Source organism: Topomyia yanbarensis, chromosome 3 (genome assembly GCF_030247195.1).
Source record: "Topomyia yanbarensis strain Yona2022 chromosome 3, ASM3024719v1, whole genome shotgun sequence".
Lineage (NCBI taxonomy): Eukaryota > Metazoa > Arthropoda > Insecta > Diptera > Culicidae > Topomyia > Topomyia yanbarensis.
In genome coordinates this window covers 332,947,865-332,969,437 of record NC_080672.1, presented here as the reverse complement: position 1 = coordinate 332,969,437, position 21,573 = coordinate 332,947,865, and the positions used below count along the sequence as shown (strand labels likewise).

Here is a 21,573-nt window from a genome sequence, read left to right as displayed (position 1 = left end):
ATTTAGTTTACTCTGAACTTCGGTCGGTACTGGACGCGTACGGTTAAATCGCCGCTGCGGCGATTTTTGAACTCTAAATCAGCTAATGTGTATGTTGGTAGTGTCTCGAGCTTGAGAAAACCTGTCCAACGCCACCAACAAATGGTGCTGTTGTAGCAGAGCCGCGCGAATCTATACCTACACACACACACGGTCGGAAAACACGGAATGTTTGCACTTCTCGATTTTCTCGTGTAGCCAACGTTGATCCGGGACAGCGAGACACTGCATTTTGGCCTGATTGTTGAGGTCCCGGTTTTCGGGTCTGCCGTGGTCCGTTTTTTTTCTGTTATTGTGCAATGGCTTTCACGGGCTTTTGACACACTGGAGCTTTTGATAAACCCACCGTAGAGACGGACACGGAACGGATGTGTTTGAAGTTATTGTAACAATTTGTGTTAGCAAACAAACGAAAAAGATATCGCTCGAATGGATGAAGAAATATACAAAGTTCAAGTGATTGGGCTCTTACAAAGAAGCTCACTTTTATAACGGGAAAAGCAAAGCAATATAAGGTGTAGTGTTCAAAGTTGAGCAGAAAAATATTATGGAAAATTGAAGTGATAGTGAACATCCAACCAACCATCGAGTGGAAGAAAGAAAAGAAAAGGTTTTGCTGCAAGTATGTTGTATTGGACAGTTCTGTCGTACTGTCTTCTTTTTTTGGGAAGTTGAACAGCATTCACAGGAAGCGAAATAGTTGCTACTTTGGCGAGAGATATACACTAATACAGACACAAAGCTACAGATATACACGTAACACATTCCTCGCGGGTCGCTCTGAAACAAAGACCGAAGAAAGCAGATGCAGAACCGAAAGAACCACAGAGTCAAAGGAAAGAGAGATAAAATGAAAACTAGTTTTTCTTTATTTTCGAGGTTCTCCGTGTACGAATGCTACAGCACAGCGTTTTGTATATCGGAGCCAGCGGACCATCCGGCCCGGGGTGTTTCTCGGCGATTTCAGAATTGGATGGCGATGGAAAGAGTAACAATTTTAAACTTATTTGGATTACAATCATTGGTAAACAAATGTAAGCGAGGAATGGTTTCTCAACAATGCAGCGCACAACTCGGAATAACTCGACCACAAAAGCAAACAAATCATCGGGGTGGGTGGTGGTGACGACGCAGACTGCTTTCAAATTGGATATTCATCAATTAGGGAAATGATACCCTAAAATTACACTCTCGAGTTCGACCGGAAATAGATCGTCAGGGGTGAGATGTTCACTATCAGTGGACTAGTCCCGATAGGAGCTTGTCCTATCGATTGGTGGTGGTTAGCACTGCAAGTCACAGTTTGACCTTTCTGTTGAATTGGAAATTGGAACTGGGATGCAATTCAGTCAATTCCGTTCTCCGTTCACTTAATTGGAGCCGTGTCGAATACAAACTGCCCATATCTGGTTTTGTGACAGCTGATTGTTTCGACAGGTTCTGGCTTGCGGTTACATCCATTGAACTGATGGATATTTCCGGCTTATGATATGATCTTCAATGCTAGTGCTGATTAGGTTTTGCCACATGTTGTATTATTTTCGGATTTTTGTGATAATAAACTTTAAAACATCATGCCAGTTTTGAAAAGGGAAACATGGATAGATTTGAAAGTTTGAACATTGAATTAATATTTAGTAGAAAAGTAGTTTGGTATGCGGTCTATTAGATTCGCTATATCACCAATTAAATTCGATTTGTGTTGGATTTTTTTTTTATATTTCGTCCAATTATCCATTACAAAATGATTCAGTTTTCCTATAATGCCCAGTCAATGAGTTCCGAGCGTAAATTTTCGGCCCATTCGTCTGATGGTGGAATATTGGATGAGAATTTTCTACATTGTGAAATTACGATGTCCAACAATAGTTTGCAGTGTTCAGTATATAATTTGTCATATTATCAATAGAATGAAGATCGATGTTGAAGTCGGTTGAACTGGAATCAACCTTGTCTCGAAACATACGCCTCCTAGGGCTTCCTATAAGCTACAACATAGTGGGACAGCAACCGTTATAGCTAACTCCAACTAGCTAATGAGCTATTGTTCAAGAGATACTACCTCAAGCCAAAACAGCAACTATAATACATCAGGAAAAAGTACATAAAAGTAAATTTACCATTTATGAACTAAACGGAACAATATCATAAAATATCGCAAAAGCAAAGTAAACAATGAGTAAAAAGTATAAGGCATAATCTTCGTAATGTTTATTTATTGTAAATATGTTTAAACCCCCACCTGCTTCAAACTCACATATGGATATGTTTTAATCGGATTCCAAAGAAAAATAAAAATCTATGGAAGTGGAGCGGTAACTCCAAGACAGTCGAATGATCACAAACCGTAACCTGTGTGTAATTCGAAATTCGTTCCACAATTTTTTTTGGAAACCACCAGAGCTGTTAGTATTCTTTACTATCCTCGTGTTTCAGCCTTCCGGAGTTCCGAAGTTAAAAACGCATTTTTCCGATCTGGTCTTGTCGTTTCAAATGTAGAAATTGTACTGGAATATACGGGACAATTTCAAACTTGTCTAGACAGAAATGACAATGTCTCGGAAACTGTTGATTTTTATAACTTGTCACAACAATGAGATCTAGGAGATGAATTTGCAAATACAGTCTGTTAAGTAAGAGCGTGTATGGCGTAACATTGGTTTGGTAGGTAAGTTGAAATAGGGCAATCCACATTTTTCCTGGAATTGCCTTCTTCATTTTTCAATTAGTCTCCGGTAAGCTAAGTCGAACCGAGCGCCATCATTTTTTCTGGTATTATTCATGCCAAGATTGATGTTTCGATAACTTATAGTTCAAATAGAAAGGACATTAATTTACTATCAATTGCTATTTGTGCCAACCAGTCCGAAAAATGTGCACCAATGTTGTAATAAATTTCGAAGTGTGTAATTGGTAAATTGATTACCTTGTACGCAGCTGGCCTGAATTCGATTCCCAAACCTGCACATGGCGTTAGAAATTTTTCTTACCAGAAAACAGGCAAAGAACCTGTGATTAACACCTCAATAAATGATATAAAAACAAAAGAAAGCTTTCGGAAACAACGCGATAAACCGAAATTTCCTAGTCTATTTTAGACAGAGCCGTCAATATGGAACCTCCAAGAGACCGAATCAAATATCCGGAAATTATATAAGGCCTTCATGTGTTTCTGTGATTCATTTGACTAGTCAAAACGAAATGCACGTTGATGCGCGTTCAGACGGTGGAGTAAGACGGCAAACTAAATGTGCGTTATTTTTGTTAATCAGTCCTATTGTGTTATATGCCAGGCACTTCGAAGGAAAATTTTGTCTTTAGCGTTTCACTAAAGACGAACCTCTGACGCATTTTCCTACAAAATATTCACAGTACTCGACTCAAAATGTTCCCCATGCTCATCGAATTTGTCGAAGGAGCAGCGGAGGACATTTTCCTATACGCTTGTACTTCACACAGGACTAGACGTTTTCAATTGAATCAACATCTGCGTTTGTGAAGGCCAATGTAGTGTGATACAGTAATTTTCTAATTCCCAGCCTGTATGGAGCCTTCTGCGATGTTTTCAATAAATTTCTTTTAAAGAATTCATTTGTCGTTTCATGTAGCGACTCGACTTCTGGCAGTGAGTAATAAAGCTTTTCCTCAAATTATGACCATCCTGAGAGTATTTAGTGTTCCCGGTAAACGGGTACAAAACCCAGAGACTCATATGTGAAACAAAGCAGCTCCAAAAATTAATTTGGATTCGATATTTCACGGTATTTTGGTGAAGTGGTTTGAGGTGGTCTACTAGGCCAAGCGCATGAAAAACCCATAATACCACCATTAGACTGCTCAGAAAAGATACGAATTTCTGAAAACTCAATCGGGCCACTCCTCGGTCGATTCCTATGTACGGGGAACGTGCCATTTGAGCCAATATATTCTGATTCCGGTCGATTCCTAGTCCCACAAGGAGTGTAGGAAAAGTATGGTTTTATAGTATTTCGGATTCTCCCCGTCAGTAACTAACACCGACTTAATGCTAGTTAGATATGTCTAAACCAGCGCCAAATTGGCGCTAATTAGATACTTAACTCCAAAAAGTCACACTGTTATGTGAACGCAAAACAACTGACTGGTACAGAATGACTTGAATAAGTCCTTATGCACAAAAATTTTCTAATCCAAAAAAAATCCCGTTTTGAAATTTTGCATCGGACAAGTCTAGCTACCGGACCAACGCACAGTGACGGATTTCTCTAAAAACCTGGCCAAAAGTCGAAAATGGTTTCGATTGACCTGCAAAGGTACATACACATATTTCTCAAAGAACGAAAAATAGTATTTTTTAAAATTATAGAAAATAAGCCGATTTTGTGACGAAATGCATGGAGTGAAAATTGACTACAAATTTGCATGCAAATTGTAGTAGCTAAAAATGAATATGACAAACATACGAAAACAAGTGAAATGCACTAAGATTTATAGTTTTATTTAAATTGTTAGACCGAGGATTTGTCCAAAATCTATTATTAAGATGAAGCGTCTATTTAAATGCATGCGTTGTACTTGGTCAGAACAAGATTGTACTGCTTCCTGGTATAGTTTTGAGTGACCACGCTTTGTTGTCATGCTTGCTGACATACTACGACTGACAACCTTCTCACAAACAAATTCGCCAAGCTGTAGTGTACGCCAAAGTGAGATTTTTTACTAAATCACGACCGGATATCACAGTATTCTTTTGCACTACTCTACTGATTTTCGCTCGTAGAAACCAGTCATATATTCCACCTCTAGATTTGTTTTGCTTTGCATGATCAAACGTCATAGTTGCCCGGTAACGTTTAACCATGGTATTCGCAATCGATTTTTGAAATTTGGAACCTTTGGCGATTACTTCTGTCGACCTCGTTGGTTTTCAACATGAACGACCAAAATTATTTACGTCTTTGCGTTCCACTTTTGATAACTTCTGAAAATGTTCATGAATCTCGATGAAATTTTTACCACTAAATACACAATTCTTCCTGTTCAAAATGCAGTATTGTGCGACTCGCTATGACAACCGGAGGTACAGCAGTAATTAAAAGTATGAGTCTAAACTTTAAACTGAAAATTTTATAATCCGTCTCCGTCTTCACTTAATGAAAAATTACTCCAAAACATGCAAATTCGGGCAAGAATTCTATATTGTTCCAAATGGAGAATCGTTCAAGATACACAAATTGCCTTGAAACATAGTGGACATACGTGGACAAAAAAGTATTTCAATAATTTAGCAAAAATATCTGATGAAACCGTCTGCTACAAAATTATGAAAGTTATTGATATTTTCTATTAACAAATAAAATAATATCTTTTGACATCAATACATATAAATAAGGTTCATACCTTCAGCCTAACTTTCTATCGTTCCATTTTCGAAACCGGCAGTTTTAACAAAATCCAGCTACATTCGAATAATACTGATATTTCGAGCGCTCGATAAAAAATATAAGCAAAACGCGATGGTTTAAACTGGTTGGATATGCAAACACCTCAAATATGTAAATTTTGGAGCGGTTCACTTAAAATAGCATGCGGCAGCACCATCTGAAGGACAATATATGTACTAGAACCCAAAGTACTATCATGCAATTTTCGACTTTTGGCCAGGTTTTTTGGCAAATCCGCCACTGTACAACGGTCCAACGTGTTCGAAGTTCGTGTGGGATTTTTGACGATTTACATGTAAAAAGCTCACTAATCTGCATTTTCACCGCTAGGTGATACTGCAAATGAAAATAAGAAAGGCATTTTTATTGCTAACAATTTTGTTTAAGATTGCAAATCAATCCAACTTCATTAGAAGAAGATATTAAACTTTGAATAAAGTGAACTCTGAGACAGTTTTGCAAGGGGCCTAACATGATGGGGAAACAGTAGCCGCTTTCCACTAACTTTATTTTTTTGCGAAATAATAGTTGGGTTTAACTGAATAGTATATTTGAAACTTTCAGTACTTGACATGAAGCATCTTTTACTACAGAGTTTCAGTTCCATATTACATCGCATAGAGGGCACCAACATAAACTTTTAAAGAAAGAGAGATAGATTAAGGACTTGTTTACAAGAATTACTCGAAAAAACTTATTCCACAACTTTGTGGAATACACATGATTTCTGTCTCTTTCCGTTAAGAAATTAGTGTTGGCGCCCTCTATGTGGTGAAATGTTGCACTAAAATCTTCTAGTTATAACATGACTCATAGCAAGTTCTCAAGTTCTTTGAAATATACTATTCAGCAAAACTCAACCATTATATCGCAAAAAATAAAGTTCGTGGGAATGGGTTACAGATTCACCGGGTGCGTCACGTTTGACATAAATACGTTAAGTATAAGTACGTTAGGTATAATGTACGTAGGGCATTATGGACGATAGGCATGATTCACCAAAAAATATAAAGGTAATCGCAAAGCTTTAGTTGTTATAAAAATTTCAACCTTACGCTTGTTAGAAATAAACTACGCTTTGCTATACCATACCTTCGTATAATTTTAACGAAAGATTCCAAAATGAAAAATACCAGCTGTATAAGCTTAAATCCACTGTTTTTCGTCAAAAAACATTTTTTATATAGAAAAAAAAAGACAAACCACTCGTCAATCCATTTTTGAAAAACAAAAAAACGTACGACGTTTCTATGGTAGCTAAATATGCTCTCTAACGCCATCTATGAGCAAACAGCGGATTTAAGTTCATACACCTGGTACCATGCGAGATATTTTTTTTTTTTTTTTTTTTTTTTTTTTTTTATTTCAATTATAGAGGTTTTAACCTTAAGGTCATTCGCCTCTTCGGGTTAGAAAAATCTCTTAGGAAAAATTTCTAACCCTATGTGCGGGGTCGGGACCCGAACCCAGGTGCGCTGCGTACAAGGCAATCGATTTACCAATACGCTACGCCCACTCCCCATGCGAGATATTTAACCGTTGCAATTGGAGATTCTTTTCTATTTTTTGCGTGGACGAGAAGAGGAAAATATCCCTTAATTTAAGTGAACAGTATTGGTACAAGCACATTTCAAGCCTATTTGATGTATTTCTAATGCAGTTGTATCTAGATATTTATAAAAAGCAAAAACATGAGCAAACATTTAGTTATGGAACCTATGGAAACGTGCAGTGTTATGGACAGCATCGGCATTAGGTTATGTTCGTTACGTTTACGACAATTCCTTTTTCGTTTCGGCAATACGTCGCAGTATATAAACTCTACCTCGTATTAGACAGTTTCCGTAGTTCTATTTTTGATGACCTCAAGAACATAATATTGAACTGAATAATATGGGAGCTAATCAATATAGAAGCAGCATTATTAGTATATTCGTTGAATGAATAATAAAATACATCATTCTTTCTTTCATGAGCTGTTCAAGGCATATATTTTCTTCTTGGCTATTTGCACCATGCATGTATGTAAAAGCTAATCAAAGTTAAAGTACGTAATTCATACCTTAGTATAAATGAGACTGAGTGTTTTACTATTAGCTCAACCAGGCTCTACTGACTTCTTTTATGGCCCTTAGTAATTGTGCAAATTTTGGTTCCGATCGGTTGTGTCTAAGGACCCTCCAAAAATTTCAAATTTATATAGAAATTAGCAAGAAAAATCGGTTAACATTGAAAATAAATTCTTAAAAGAATACCTTATCAATCAATTAATCAGATCACTATATATTTCTAAAGGTATTCTTCTATTGAATATTTTCGTGGAACATTGCAGCTTTGTGAAACATGGTAAACGTAATCTAAATACCGCCTTCCAACGACACATCATGGCATCCAGTGCGCAAAATGATTCCTTTCCATGTTTCTGGTTGGCTGTAACTGTGAATGACATCATTTACAGCCATTTAAGTTTCAGCATTGTTCGGATGAACTGAATCAGGGTCACCAAATTGAATAAGAGCAATTTATAGACTCGTAAATTCTCGACCGATGCACATTGAAAAGATGTATTTGTAATGTGTTCACATAAACTGTACAGTCTGAGCTTATGTGACATGTCTCGAAACATATTATGTTTTTCCGTTCATTTTATTCCTGGGACATAATATTATGTCCCGGTTCATGTGAGTAGAAATTAACGCAAAATTGACTGCTAAATCTCATTTGAGAGTTAAGAAAAAACATTGTACTAGGTACATATGGTTTACGGGAAAAAGTCTTACATACGGGGTTGTCCCATCTAACCCGGTTCGTCTGGTCATTTTAAAGAGCAACGGAGAACGGTACGATAATCGAAAACGAAAAAAAGCATTTTTTCCACACTATGTGTTAGATCTTCATGAAATCCAATCAGCTTATGTAGAATATTATTGACTTACTGCTGATTGGTTTTTATGGAGATCTAGTACATGGTGTAGAATTAAAAATTTCTTTTTCAATTTTTGCGCCATTCTCCGATCAACCTTAATGAAAAACCAAAATATACCTATAATATATAAAATATACAAATTATACTCATTCTTTAGTAAAAATACTTTTGAATGCAGTGAGTCGCGCAGGGCATACATGTAAGTTTTATTGACTTTCTTGACAAATATAACAAATATAAAAAGCGTTAGAAGGTAGTGACCAAATAGAATGACGATCCTTCTCTCGGAATAAACTTGATATTAAAGATTTTTAAATAAAGCGATTTGAAGTTAAATAAAGGATGATTCTAAAAATCGTCAAAATTGAAAACATTCATTGCATAAAATAAGTAGGGTTGCTAATTAGCGCGGCACTCTGTGTCAGGGCTACTTAACATTGAGAAGCATGCAGTGCAATGAATGAAACGTCCGTAGTCGAACTTCGCATCAACCTCAGAGCTTTCATACTTTAGCAAACACTGGAGTCAAATATTCTCGAATCTGGAAAGCACCAGAGTCGAGAATTTCTAGCTTTGGGGAACAGTTTGAATTATTGTGACTTTGCACCCATATCCTAGTGACTGTTTTTACACCCGCTTGCTAATTTCAGCGTGTGCGAGAAAGGTTTGAAGTATCTAGTCCGTTCGGATTAAAAGTGTAGAATCACGCCGCTCTGGTTTGTACGTTGCCATATGTCTTTATATGCTATTAGCGTAGTCCTAATTTTACGCCCCATGGTTTACTTTGGCATTTTTTAGTTCGACCTTCGATCGATAGTTTTATAATCTAACCTTACTTTTCTAAAGCAAATCAATATTTCTGCACCCCATAACGCCGGTTCCCTTGGCTAGTGCGGCTCGGTACGATACAGATCTGCGTATAATACGTTGACTTCAATGGTAAATCATAAATTGAGGCACTTGACTCGAATGTTCGTGTCGCTCTAGCACAAGTTTTTCACAATTTGCATGTCAATTTGGTAATTATACCAAATAAAAATAATTGATAAAAAGTGAAGTTATGATATGGATACCAATTAATGCCCATTTCACAAATAATCTTAGGTGGTATTAATAAAGAATTATACTTAAAGTATATTGAAGAAATATATTGGGAATTTACTTGAAAGCAACTACTTCTGTTGGGCCTCAAAGTAGTAGCTCAAATACGCGAATGTTTTACGTCGTTTCGCAATGGGCAATTATTTCTAACTGTCCTCATGAGCGCCGAAAAAGTTTCAAAACTGTCTCTTAGTATAAAAACCAAATGCATGGTACCATTCAAAATTTCCAAATGGGAAAAGAACCAAATGCATGGTCTTTTATTTCTTACACCTAAAGACAGTTTCGGTTCACATTCCTTGACGGCAAACAGAACCACTGTGCTTACTATCGAAACATCACTCGGTATACGCTAGTTGTTTAGCGTTCACGCAAGACGAAAGACTTTTTGGATTTTAGTGTCTAACTAGTGCCAATTTGGTGCTGGTTTGGACTTATCTAACTAGGATTAAGTTGGTGTTAGTTGCTGACGAGGAGAATCCGAAACACTTGATGTTAGGTCTTGTGTCCTTATGCACAAAAATTTGGTCTTGTAAAAAAATTTTCTCATATGGGAAGTTTGCAAACTTTTTTGAAGTAGAAATATTCCTGGTTTTATTGTATAGGTAGAAAAAGAATTTTGTGCTGCATTTTTCACGCCAATAATTACTATAGTACTACTGCAGTGACGAGGCGTTTCACTGATTGACTCATAAGTCGTCATTTTTTGATATTTTTTATCAAAAAAGTTAAAATATACTTTAAATTTCAAAAAGCTGCATGCGACCAGTCTACGACTAACTACTGCATCAGGTGAGTTTTCGATAGGGCGAAACAGTCCTTGTATTGTGCATAATGCGCTACGATAACCTAGTAGACATGTTGGTGCATGTGTGATTCCACACAAATTGTGGTTATCGCTTCCCCGTTTTACACATTTGTGAAATAGTCGTGACCCCATCGACTAAATATATTTCCTCAATTTATTTTCTGTGTGGCATTCCAATTATTTTTTGTCCATTGCAAATCGGGACTGCAATTACTACAAACTGTGTCAATTGACACGAGTTCACAAATCTCCACTGTCCCACTACTTGAAGCAAAGCATCATGGCCAAGCTCGATGAGAGGGGGGGGGGTCAGCCAGGGCAATTGCCCTGCTGCCCGTGTCGCATTTGGGGGCCCGCGGTTTTACCCGTTAGATGGGCGAACATGTCCGGTATTCGTAGAAGAGCAATAAGAATATCAATAGTAATTTATTTGTAATCATTCGTCTTATTAAATTGTTGTATGATGGAAGCGTAAAAAATGAAAACTTTATTTGATAGTTGACATTTGTTAGAACAAACGTTCTTAAGGGAATTGTCTACTTTGTGTACAAGTTAAAAAAACGAGTTTTATTACTTGAATCGAGGAATACACTACGCAATATTGAAAAGCCAATTCAAAGTATGTTCGAAGAACAGAAAGCAATAGAGCGTCGAACAGGAATGCGAGCGCACAGACAAACGCATCCGTCCTCTTCTACGTTCTCTTCTTTGCTGGTTGTGCTGGTTGTTGGCGTGGAGATACTAGGCGTGATTGTTGTTGAGTGAATATTTGTTCCTGTCAGAGCCGTAGATATTGATTTTGTAGCCGTTTGTGATTTGGCATAAGATAACGGTGTACTGTTTACGGTTATAGCAGGTGGGCTTTTTGTTCTTTTGCACAAAGTTTTCCATGGTGTAGTGTCTTTTTGCAGAATTCGTGCATAGGAATCTTCCATGGGTGCATAATCATTAATCAGTGTAGTCTGATGAAACGTCCCATTTTCGGTTGATCCGAATAAAATGGTTACGTATGAAGGAGTTGGTTTGTACGGTTTGTACTCACCATAACAACAACGTTAGGGACATCCGGGAAAATGTGAAGTTTCAGCTGTTATGAAAAGCACTTCTCCGTATGATGACATAAATTTGTTAATCAAGATGTCAGGGGTGTGTGGAGATAATTCATGTAAGCGTATCTCTGCACGTTTGGTAATTGTTTCACTTCTCGAGTAGCTGATCTTACAGGACATTTCCAAAAATCAATAGCAACACAATTCGTCTGCAGTCGTTTTTACTGTGTATCTATTGCGGAACGATTTTTAGTTTTTACTCTGGGCGAGATGAGAAGATAGACTGAGCTTAACTAACCGTTGAATAAAATGGTTAATTTTATATTTAGCACGTACTAGTATTTTCCCTCTAAAATGCATTGTGTTGAGATAGAACGGTGATTTTGGGTCTCACCAAAGATGCGTGTGATGTCTATAAGAACCCAGTTATAGTGTGCGAAATAAAGAAATCGCAAGTAATACAAGCCTTGGGGCCCGACGCGGCTCTCGACGGCCCTGATCATGGCACTACAATCCGTTAAGGAACTTGACCTTCTACTTAGACATATTTCGCAAGCGATTTTATGTATACAGGTTAATTGCAAAGATAGTGGAACAATCCTACTGACTACTGAGAATCCTTTCTGGGTGTAGATCGAACATACGACGAGTTACCTTTGAGACCAGCGCCAGACACTCTGAACCGCCAGGCTGAGGCATTGTCTACTACTGAATAGTGAAGTGGCAAGAGCTACGATATGTTCTTTTCCGTGTGTGCAAAACTAATGATTTGTGTATGTTTATGAATGTGGAATTCATATTCATCGATTTGTGAAAGCTTATTAGTAACCAAGGGGTTTATATATGTATGTGGTGGTGAACTGAATCCAAAAAGAAATATTACATATTTTCAAACCAAACACCTTTTTTCTCAAAATCCTAACAATATTAACGCTATACAATTTGAAGTGCAACTATTGATAGCACATTTACCGAAACTACGAGCTAATTTATTCGAGAATTTTATGTTTCTTCTGGCTATAAATACTAGTTCATTTATGAATAAAATTTATATTTATACATTAATTTGTTTATTCTTTGGGCTGCTGAACCAACAAAAATATTTTTGAAGAAAATCTGCGTCGAACAAAAAGATTCTTCTAATACATAACCCGCAGATTTCGAATACTTTTAAGCTCACTTTTAAAGATATGAACCAAAATATGCAATCTTGACACCACTCAATATGATTGATAACGAAAATAACACTTTGGGAAAGTAGAATGAAAATGGAGAAAAATGACTGTCGATAGGATTAAATAGTTTTGGAAGTAAAGTTAATGGTATACATTATTATTAACTTATATAAAACATTATAAAGCTGTATCTACGATATTTAAGAAGTTATGTTAAAAATTGGGGGCGGACTTAGCGTAGTTGGTGAATTGATTGGTTTGTGTGTCACTCACCTGGGTTCTATTCCTAACCCCGCACATAGATTTTTAGATTTTTCTAGAGAAATTTCTCTAACCCGAAAATAGGTGGATGACCCTAACGTTAAAACCTTTACAATCGAAACAAAAAATGTTATGTTAAACATAATTAATGCGTCATTTACAAGCAATGGCCTATAATTTCGAAAGTATTGCAAATAAAGATTCTATTATTCTAAAGATTGTATCTTGTTTTTCTTCCTTTGATAAAAAAAACATATCAATTTAAAGGGGATTCATCACGGCCACCAAAACAGAGGTCTTGGACGTCTCAGAAAATTTCGTCATTCTTGTACACTTTACCGTTTTTGCGTGAATAAATAATCGCAAATTTTTGACACAAAAAACACTGTGATCAGGAATCAGGTATCAGTAGCAACTGACTCAAATGGCACGTTTCCCATGTTGATCGGAGACTTGTGCCTTGCTCTGATTTGGTTTTTCATTATTTCTTGTTAGGAAGGATTGGAGAAAGTGGTACAGTTAGGGATAAGGAAAATAACGACACAGAGAACATAGATTGAAATATTCTTCACTTCCAAAGAAATAAAAGACTATTTTCGATGAGCGGCTATAACAACACTCCCGAGGGGATATTGGCATTCAAAACGAATTAAACTATAGCTTTGTACCACATGGGGCTACGAACATTTGCATATCCTTGAGGTTCAGATCCCTGTACATAGGTTAATCTATGTTTGGAGAACCAAAAATCCGGAGATGCAACTGCAGAACAGTAATATATCAAATGATATGAAGTTCAGTAATCAGACTCACAAAGATCACCCGAATAATACTCAGCACGCTGAGTAGTAGCCATGTGATAATAGAGTTTACATAGTCTAGTCAGTTGCTAACTAGAATATTGCGATTGTGCTTGGAAAAATGCAGCAGACTCTTTGACATTTCGCAAGTATGCATACACGAGGAATTTCAAGTGGATTTGTCATGCCATATTCGTTGAAAGCTATGAAGACAGGGCTAAGTAGCTTTTTAATATAGAAGTTTCCTTTATGGAAATACGGTTCTTGAGCTATAAAAACTTTTCCTTCCTGCACAAGGCGGAATAGATTCACTCTGATACGGTTTGACACAAAAAATTATTCAAAAATTGATACATGTGATAGTATTTTTTCGAATTTATAAGAGTTGTATTTTAGGAGGAAAACAATATTGTTTTTTATTTGAGAGTCCAGATGATTCGATAATCCTGAGCACTACGGAAAATCGAATATGCCCTTTACAATTAAGATTCGCTGTGTTTAGAATTTTAGACTTCTAAAAATTTCGGCAAAAACTTCATACAACCTAAGTAATACACAATCAATTATTTTGGATATTTTTTCCCGGAATTATGTAGCATAATTTGAAGTTAAGATTTATTTATTGCACGTGTCCATGTTCGTGAATAACAATCACTATTTCGTGAACTAAACGATTTATGAAAATGGTCACCAAGCTCATGATTTTATGAATCATTAACCTCATATATATGAAACGGTTTGTATTTTCAAAAAAACTAGTTTGCGACAAAAATATACACGATGTTACATTCGAATGATTGGTTCGGTTACTGTGGTTGTTCCCTGAACGTTTTTGTTCCTGTTTGTGTGCATAATTTGGGGATACACTGGTTAGTTCAAACTATATCAACTAAATGAGTCGATTGTTAACGATGTTCATGATTTCAGGATCTTCATCAAGATTTCTATAGTTTCTATTCTAGCTATTGTGATATTTTAGTTACGAGTGCAGTGATAAATTTTAATAATTTCAGGCTCTTAGTCACTATTTCCATAATTATATTAAAGTTATCGTGATATTTCAGTCACCAATAGAGCATTATGTTCATGAGCTCAGGATCTTAGTCAAGATTTTTGTAATTTATTTTCACGTTACATGATATTTTGGTCGCGAGTAAAGTGATTTATATTCATGATTTCTGGAATTTAGTCACGGTTTCTAATATTTTGGTCACGAGTAGTGTGATTTATTTTCTTGATTTTACGACCTTAGTCACGATCTAAGTAATTTACGTAATTTATATCCATATTTTTCTGATAGTTTATTCTTGAGGATACTTTCGAATACGACACGTGGAGTAATGTAACCCATGTTCATGAATCAGCAGTTTTATCGTGATGTTGAACTTTTTCACTAGCACGAAAGGTGAGATGAAATAAATCATGAATCAGTTCACGTCATTTAGTTGAACTCTGAATAATACTCCTAAATCTATAAATAAAATCACAAATCAACCTGTGGTTTATGAATAATGTTTATAAAGTTGTGTACTAGTTCATGAACAAAAAATCTATTTGCTAATGGCATGGCTGAAACCAAGACTGAAGTTCACAAAACAAAAACAAATATATCAACTAATAAAAGCGTTATGCGGATGTTACTGAAAGGAAATTAAACACAATTATAAAACATATGATATTCATGGTCCTGCTTTCATTACGTGAAAACGTGATTGCTCCAAAACTCGTGGCAGTTTATTCACGATCTTGGGAACAATTTATTCCGCGAGTTTATGTTGTGAAAATTACCCATAATCCAGCAAATTAAGCATGTTCGTTTCGTTGCAAATTGAATGCCAAGCAGCTTGATTTTTACGGAACCCCTGGCCCGATCCACATGTTATTATGTATAAAAACGGCACTGTGAATGAGTGAATAATTTTAAATAGAAGTAACATACAGCAGCTCCGTAGCAATAATTCGATCCAGAAATTAGAAAACACATTTCTTGAATCGTTCATATTGCAATTTTCAAGCCATAATTAATCTGGAATTGTTTACATTTACATGACGTTGATTGTTGGTGCAAATAAAACACTAGCAATCCTTAGTCATTTCTGCAATTTAACGAGCATTCAACATATAAAATTCCAGTATAAGATATATCATTAAAATAAATTCTTCCAACGCTAAAAAATCTAAAAAACTCACCATGCATATTCCAACCGAAACGACTCATTTCGGCCAGCACTGGTTGGCCGACGACGGCAAGCGGTGAAAAACCAGCCATAAAGTCATCAAACAAACACATGCACCGCGGAGAAACATCACGGGTTGGCAGGGACCTCCTCACCCGATAGGCCTCGTTTGCACACGTGCGAGCATAAATGTGTGCTCGAGACACTTTTATTTCTCTGTTGCGCCTAGCATACTACATATATGCATACAGGGCCACAGTACTTCTGCATGGCCAGCATAAATGGTCGTATGTATGTGTGCGCTAGTGTACAAAGGTATGGGATGTCTGTATAGTCTTCCCGCATTGATTCACTGCTTACGGCTTGTGTCTCCTCCACGCCATCCATGCCACTCCGAACTGCGAGCCAAGCAAGCAGCAGTGTGCGGTAAGTGTAGAGGGATTGGCTGGTGCTGCTGGTGATGGTGTCTGGTGCCGTCTGTTTCGATCCTCCACCGTAGCGATTACCCTATAGCTAGGTAGGTTTGCTTTACGGTGTTTGTTTACTGTGACGCCGTCGGTCGGTCGGTCGGGTACGGGAAAAGCTACGAAATGGATACACTGTTGTTTAAATCGAGCGCGGATTCGTCGCCTGAAGATGAATGGTGGCTGGCGGTGTGGCAGAGCGCTACCAACAAAAATGGTTGAATCAAACCGAAACTAAAACTAAACCAGTCGGGAAGTTTTAATTGCTCGTAGAAAAAAGTATTTTGATGAGATTAAGGTATTACTCATAGTCTATTAACATGAGCACTAGCAGACATAAAGATTCATTCGCATGATCCGAGCTGTTCGCAACTGATAGCATACTGATCCAACTACGAAACCATTCACGAATCGCCATCACCATCGTCGGAGGTGGCCAAAGGCGAATTTTACCGTCATTGTACCAAGACACCAACCGAGGAACAGGCTGCTCATTCAGTTGAAGTAATTCAAACGTCAATCCCCCGAAGGGGAATCAATTCCGCTGCCAGGGCGGTAGACGACCTGTTCCAAGTAGTCAGCGCCGTTGTTTGGTTGGTTGGTTGCTTGGCCGTTCGTGCACAACACGCCAAGAAGCAAAAAAAAACAAGACTAGAAGACTTAATAACTCAATTCAACTCAGCGAAACTCAGCCCGTATGCCGTCGGTAGTACTGCAACGACGGGTTTGGTTGTGAACCACGCGCAACTTTTTTTCGCCATCAATTCCTAACCGACGACGACGTTTTCTTTTCCGTTTTGCACAGAACACACTGAAAAAAAGTATAATTATCTCGGATGGATCGTCCAAGCATGGAAACAAAGTGGTAGTTTTGGACCGACGCGTTTTTTGTTACCTGCCCGAGAGGAATCACCTTTTTTTTCGAATCTGTTTTCCTATCGTTCTTCCCGCGATGGCTTATGACGAAGAATAATCGAGGAACAGTCACGCCGCCGAGCGACGTGTGAGGATGATCTGCTTGTTATGCATGGTTAATTAAGACAGGTTCATCTAGATCGTAAATATTCTTAAATGTATATTTATCGGCAGAACAGTGGGAGGAATGGTTTGATTTATTTGAAATTCTTCTTTTTTGTTTCTGTTTCAGAACAACTTAATAATTTAAGTCTGAAATTACATGAGAATTTACATGACCTCAGGCACAGTGTTGCCAGTAGGTGATATAGTTATTTGGTGATTAACTGTGTTTCTAGATTGCTCATTTCAGTAAATTTATTTATTTTTAAGAATTCCAAGCAAAATCCACAATTGCAAACCCTGGATTTTTATTACCTTACTATCCACCGATCAACCAACGATCCAGCACACAGCTTGATCTGACCAAATTGGGTACGGTCGGTCACTGACTGGTTGAACGATCTGCATGGAAACCGGTTTGTTGCTGTGACTTCTCAGATGGTTCACCCGCTCGGGCTGGTACGATCCTCCCGCATTTCGTGTCCGTAGCTGTATGGAACGTTACTCCCTTCACGATCATAAATCATGCGGCAGCGAGGTTGCCTTTCGATGAACGCGGTTTCCTTTCACTACCGGCATGCAATGGAAAGATTATTTCATCTTGTGTTCAATCTATTTAAGCCTGGAGATCGCCACTGCTATTGGCGGAGGAAGTTGGGTTTTTTTTGCACAATAATGTGTGGAAATTTACAAATTACTTTAGTTTCACATTCGGATAAATCACCGAATGAGTTGCTATAATGAATTGAATTTTCGGGTGGAGAAGTTGCCCTCTTTTTAAACACGGTATTTCTGGAAGGATTCATACATTTTTGAAAAAAATAAATATTTCGCAAGGCTAAATTTATTCTTGAAAAACCGACTTAATCAACCTAACAGTCAGGTGAGACATTTCTTACTCATACCGCTGTTGAATTATTTATTAGTTCGAAGAACTCATGCGAAGTAGGCACCCAAATAGAAGTGTGATGCACACAGTTTCGAGTTCTATACGAATGAAACCTCGAATAAACCGAATAAATTATAAAAAAAAACAATAAAACAAATCATATTTAAAATTTTATTTATGCAAAAAAATTATAAAAAGTTATCAAATTCATAAAATGAGTAGAATGATTAATATTAATGAAATTAATAGAATAAACAAATCAAATTAAGACCCAAAAAATAGACAATATGAAAGAGCTTTGAAATTAATAGAATAAATTAAATTCATTCCAACTTTCAAATAGGATGAAATCAGTAAAAGGAATTACTGAACAGAAACAATAAAAATAACAGAATGAAGAGACCGAATAAAATATATGAACTAGAAGAATATAATAAAATGAATAAAATGAAAAAATTGGATGAAATTAATTATTTTTTTAAAATGAATAAAATATCAAATAAATTAATGAATAAAATTAATGAAATAAATAAGATTATTAATCTAATAAATAAATAAAATAAAATAAATAATGCGGATAAAATAATAAACCAATAAAATGAATAAAACAAACGTGATGAATAAAATTGGCGAAATGAATAAAAAGGAGAAAAAAATTTAAAGAAGGAATTCAAAAATTAAAATGAAATTTATTTAAAATGTTATAAAATTAATAGAATAAATTGATTCAATTAAAACTATGGATGGAATAAATAAAATGAATCTCTAACAGAATTAAGTCAGATTATTAACATGAAGAAACTGAGAAAAATGAGCAAAATCCATAAAATATATATAAAGTATATAAAATAAGAGATATGAATAAAATGCATGAAATGAATAAACTGACAAATGAGTATACAGAACGATTAAAAAAATGATTTAAATAAAATAAATGAATAAAACGAATTGTACCAATTTGAGAACCATTGTTCCAGAAAGTTTGTGAAACTCGCATTATTTGAAAAATGACTAATCCATATACAATGTAATGCCTTTATTCGTGGACCCGAATTAGTTATTAGAAAACTGTAAGGGTCGATTTATTTTGGGGCGGTGGTCTATATTCTTGTCAGCGTCTCTTAGCACCTATTTTTCTAAGGTGATCAATCAACAGTATTATCTTTGAAAGTCTTTGTTGTGCAACTAATTTCTTTTCTGGACTTATCTCATTGCAAATAAGTAGTAGGTTTCATTAAATTATTTTTAAAATTACACATATTTTGTCGCATGTAATTGTAAATGTTCGTTGATTTAATAGCATTCTAAGAGAAGATGTATCTGCCGGATGATGCCAATCGAGCTGACATTTCTTTGGACTGACCAAACTAATTTCTTTTTTTGTTTAGTGTTAATTTAACCAACTAGGGAACTAATCCACAAAACATCAATGTGCGTGAGGAATACGCATGGTCTTGTTTGAGTAGAATGATGACTGTTGAAACATGTATGAGGGATGAGAATTGACGGCAGTTTTTTTCGGGACAAATGTATCCTTTGGAGTTTCCAGTAAAGTAGAACGACATTTTGAAAGATCCAGTTAAACTTTGTGGCATGTACGCTTAGGCGAAATTGGGACACACAAAGAGCAAGCCTATATTTCAATGTAATAGTAGTTTCCTCTACTGCTGATGTGTTCAATATTTCTCTTCCATCAAGGCCCTTTAATTTCCGACCTGTCTTTCAAATCCTGTTCGAATGAATTTTCACTTGCACAATCAGATGCGCGAGGGCCTGTGCTGCCGATAAATCTAGTCTAGTCTGAATCTTTTCCATTTCTATCGATTTCTTCATACATCCCATCTACTAGACATTGCAGGTCGGATCGCCAGAAAAAATATTATTCTATCTTGCCTGAATATTTTCACGAATTTACTGTTTAAAATCGGTTAAATTTTTTTTAGGCCACCTAGCAGTTATTGATAAAAGTATTCTTATCTTATGAACCTCTGATCGATTCACAATCGACTATATATCAGGCTAGATCGCTAGATGTTCTAGCAATAATCACTCCACCGCTTGGAGTTCAAATTACTATGGTTTAGGGAACAAGTAAATCACTCTCACAAGAGACACCTAACTAAATATCTTCTTACGCTGAATATTCGCATACTCGGAGACAAGCCAACCACCACATAAAATTTTTTTTATTTCGGGGTCGCATTGCCTACTTGTAGCGAATCCTAGACCAATAACCTGTCCTTCAATCCGTGATACTTATGAAAGCGTGTCGCTGAGTCGGTGGCCTTCCTTTAAGTAGGTATCACATCAACATATTCAATCCTATCCTAAGTACCGGTGAAGATGGTCGTGGTCGACAATCACGTATTTCATGCTATTGGTTTATCGGACTCGAAAGATATAATGCTCATTCCTGAACATTGATCTTACAAGCAAGATGAGTTAGACTTCCTATAGGCAACACGATAAACGTTAGTATGCAATCTACGAATAGCATTATGCTTCGCAACCGAAATTTAAAATGACATCTTTCGACTTTCTGCATAGTCTCGTGAATGCTGTTTTTATACGGGATAAGGTTGGCTCGATCGGCAATTGTCAGTTGTCATTCTAATAAAGCCCATCCAGGATTGGAGCTGGTTTGAGGTTTCTGTCGGAATTTCGGATTATATTAAAACAACTGATTCCGACTCAATATCGCTTGTTTCCTTTAAAACTATTTGTGACTGGTTTGACTAGGATTAAATAGTACTAACAGGTATTGTTCCGATGGGTTCGAATGTTTTGGCGCATTTAAATTTTTAGTATTCATCCCTTGACCGTTATAACGTCTCGTACACTATTATAACCTCCGATTTCTTAAGCGTCATGATATCTGAAGCTAATAATGCGCCATTGTTTAATATTTTAACTGTACAAAAGTCAGATAGATTAATAAATACGCAAATGGTAAAACTTGTTTCAACATATTAACATAGAAGAAATAAATTTCAGTGACGGGTATGTCACACCAGCCGTAAAACGATAAACTAACTTATGTAAAATTGTAAACGTTTAAAATCATACCTCTTGAGCAATTATACATTTGCACTACTAACCATAAACATCACATTTACCTCTACAAAGGACTGAGAACCGATTGAACGATTTAATGATTGAATCAAGCTTAAACTCATCGTATGACTTGCAAACCACATATTCCACTACGATTGACTTACATCCAAACATCATTCTTAAAAAATATCGAGAGAATGAGAGGCTCTCCGATTGATTTTCTATAAACATAAACATTTTAACCGAACAATTGCTTACAATTCAATATTTGCAAAAAATATATCTTTTTGAGAATGCGTTGAATTGAGACAAAAACTTAATGTGATTAACAACGCCAATAATTATGTTATGACAAGTTTTTATGGGTATTCTAATTTTTTGTATTATCAA

At 36.3% G+C, this 21,573-nt stretch overlaps 1 protein-coding gene across 2 annotated transcripts in view; it reads left to right on the top strand.

Annotated features, from left to right (window-relative positions):
* Positions 1-21,573, top strand: part of LOC131693140 (semaphorin-2A) — a 326,263-nt gene that overhangs the window by 57,100 nt on the left and 247,590 nt on the right. Inside the window, exon 1 of one of the 2 annotated variants that reach the window (XM_058980722.1) lies at positions 4-661. The exons of the other annotated variant lie outside the window; for it this stretch is intronic. The gene's annotated coding sequence lies outside the window, so the exon portion shown is untranslated. Of the gene's footprint in view, positions 1-3; positions 662-21,573 lie in introns of those variants that run through there. 2 annotated transcript variants of the gene reach the window in all.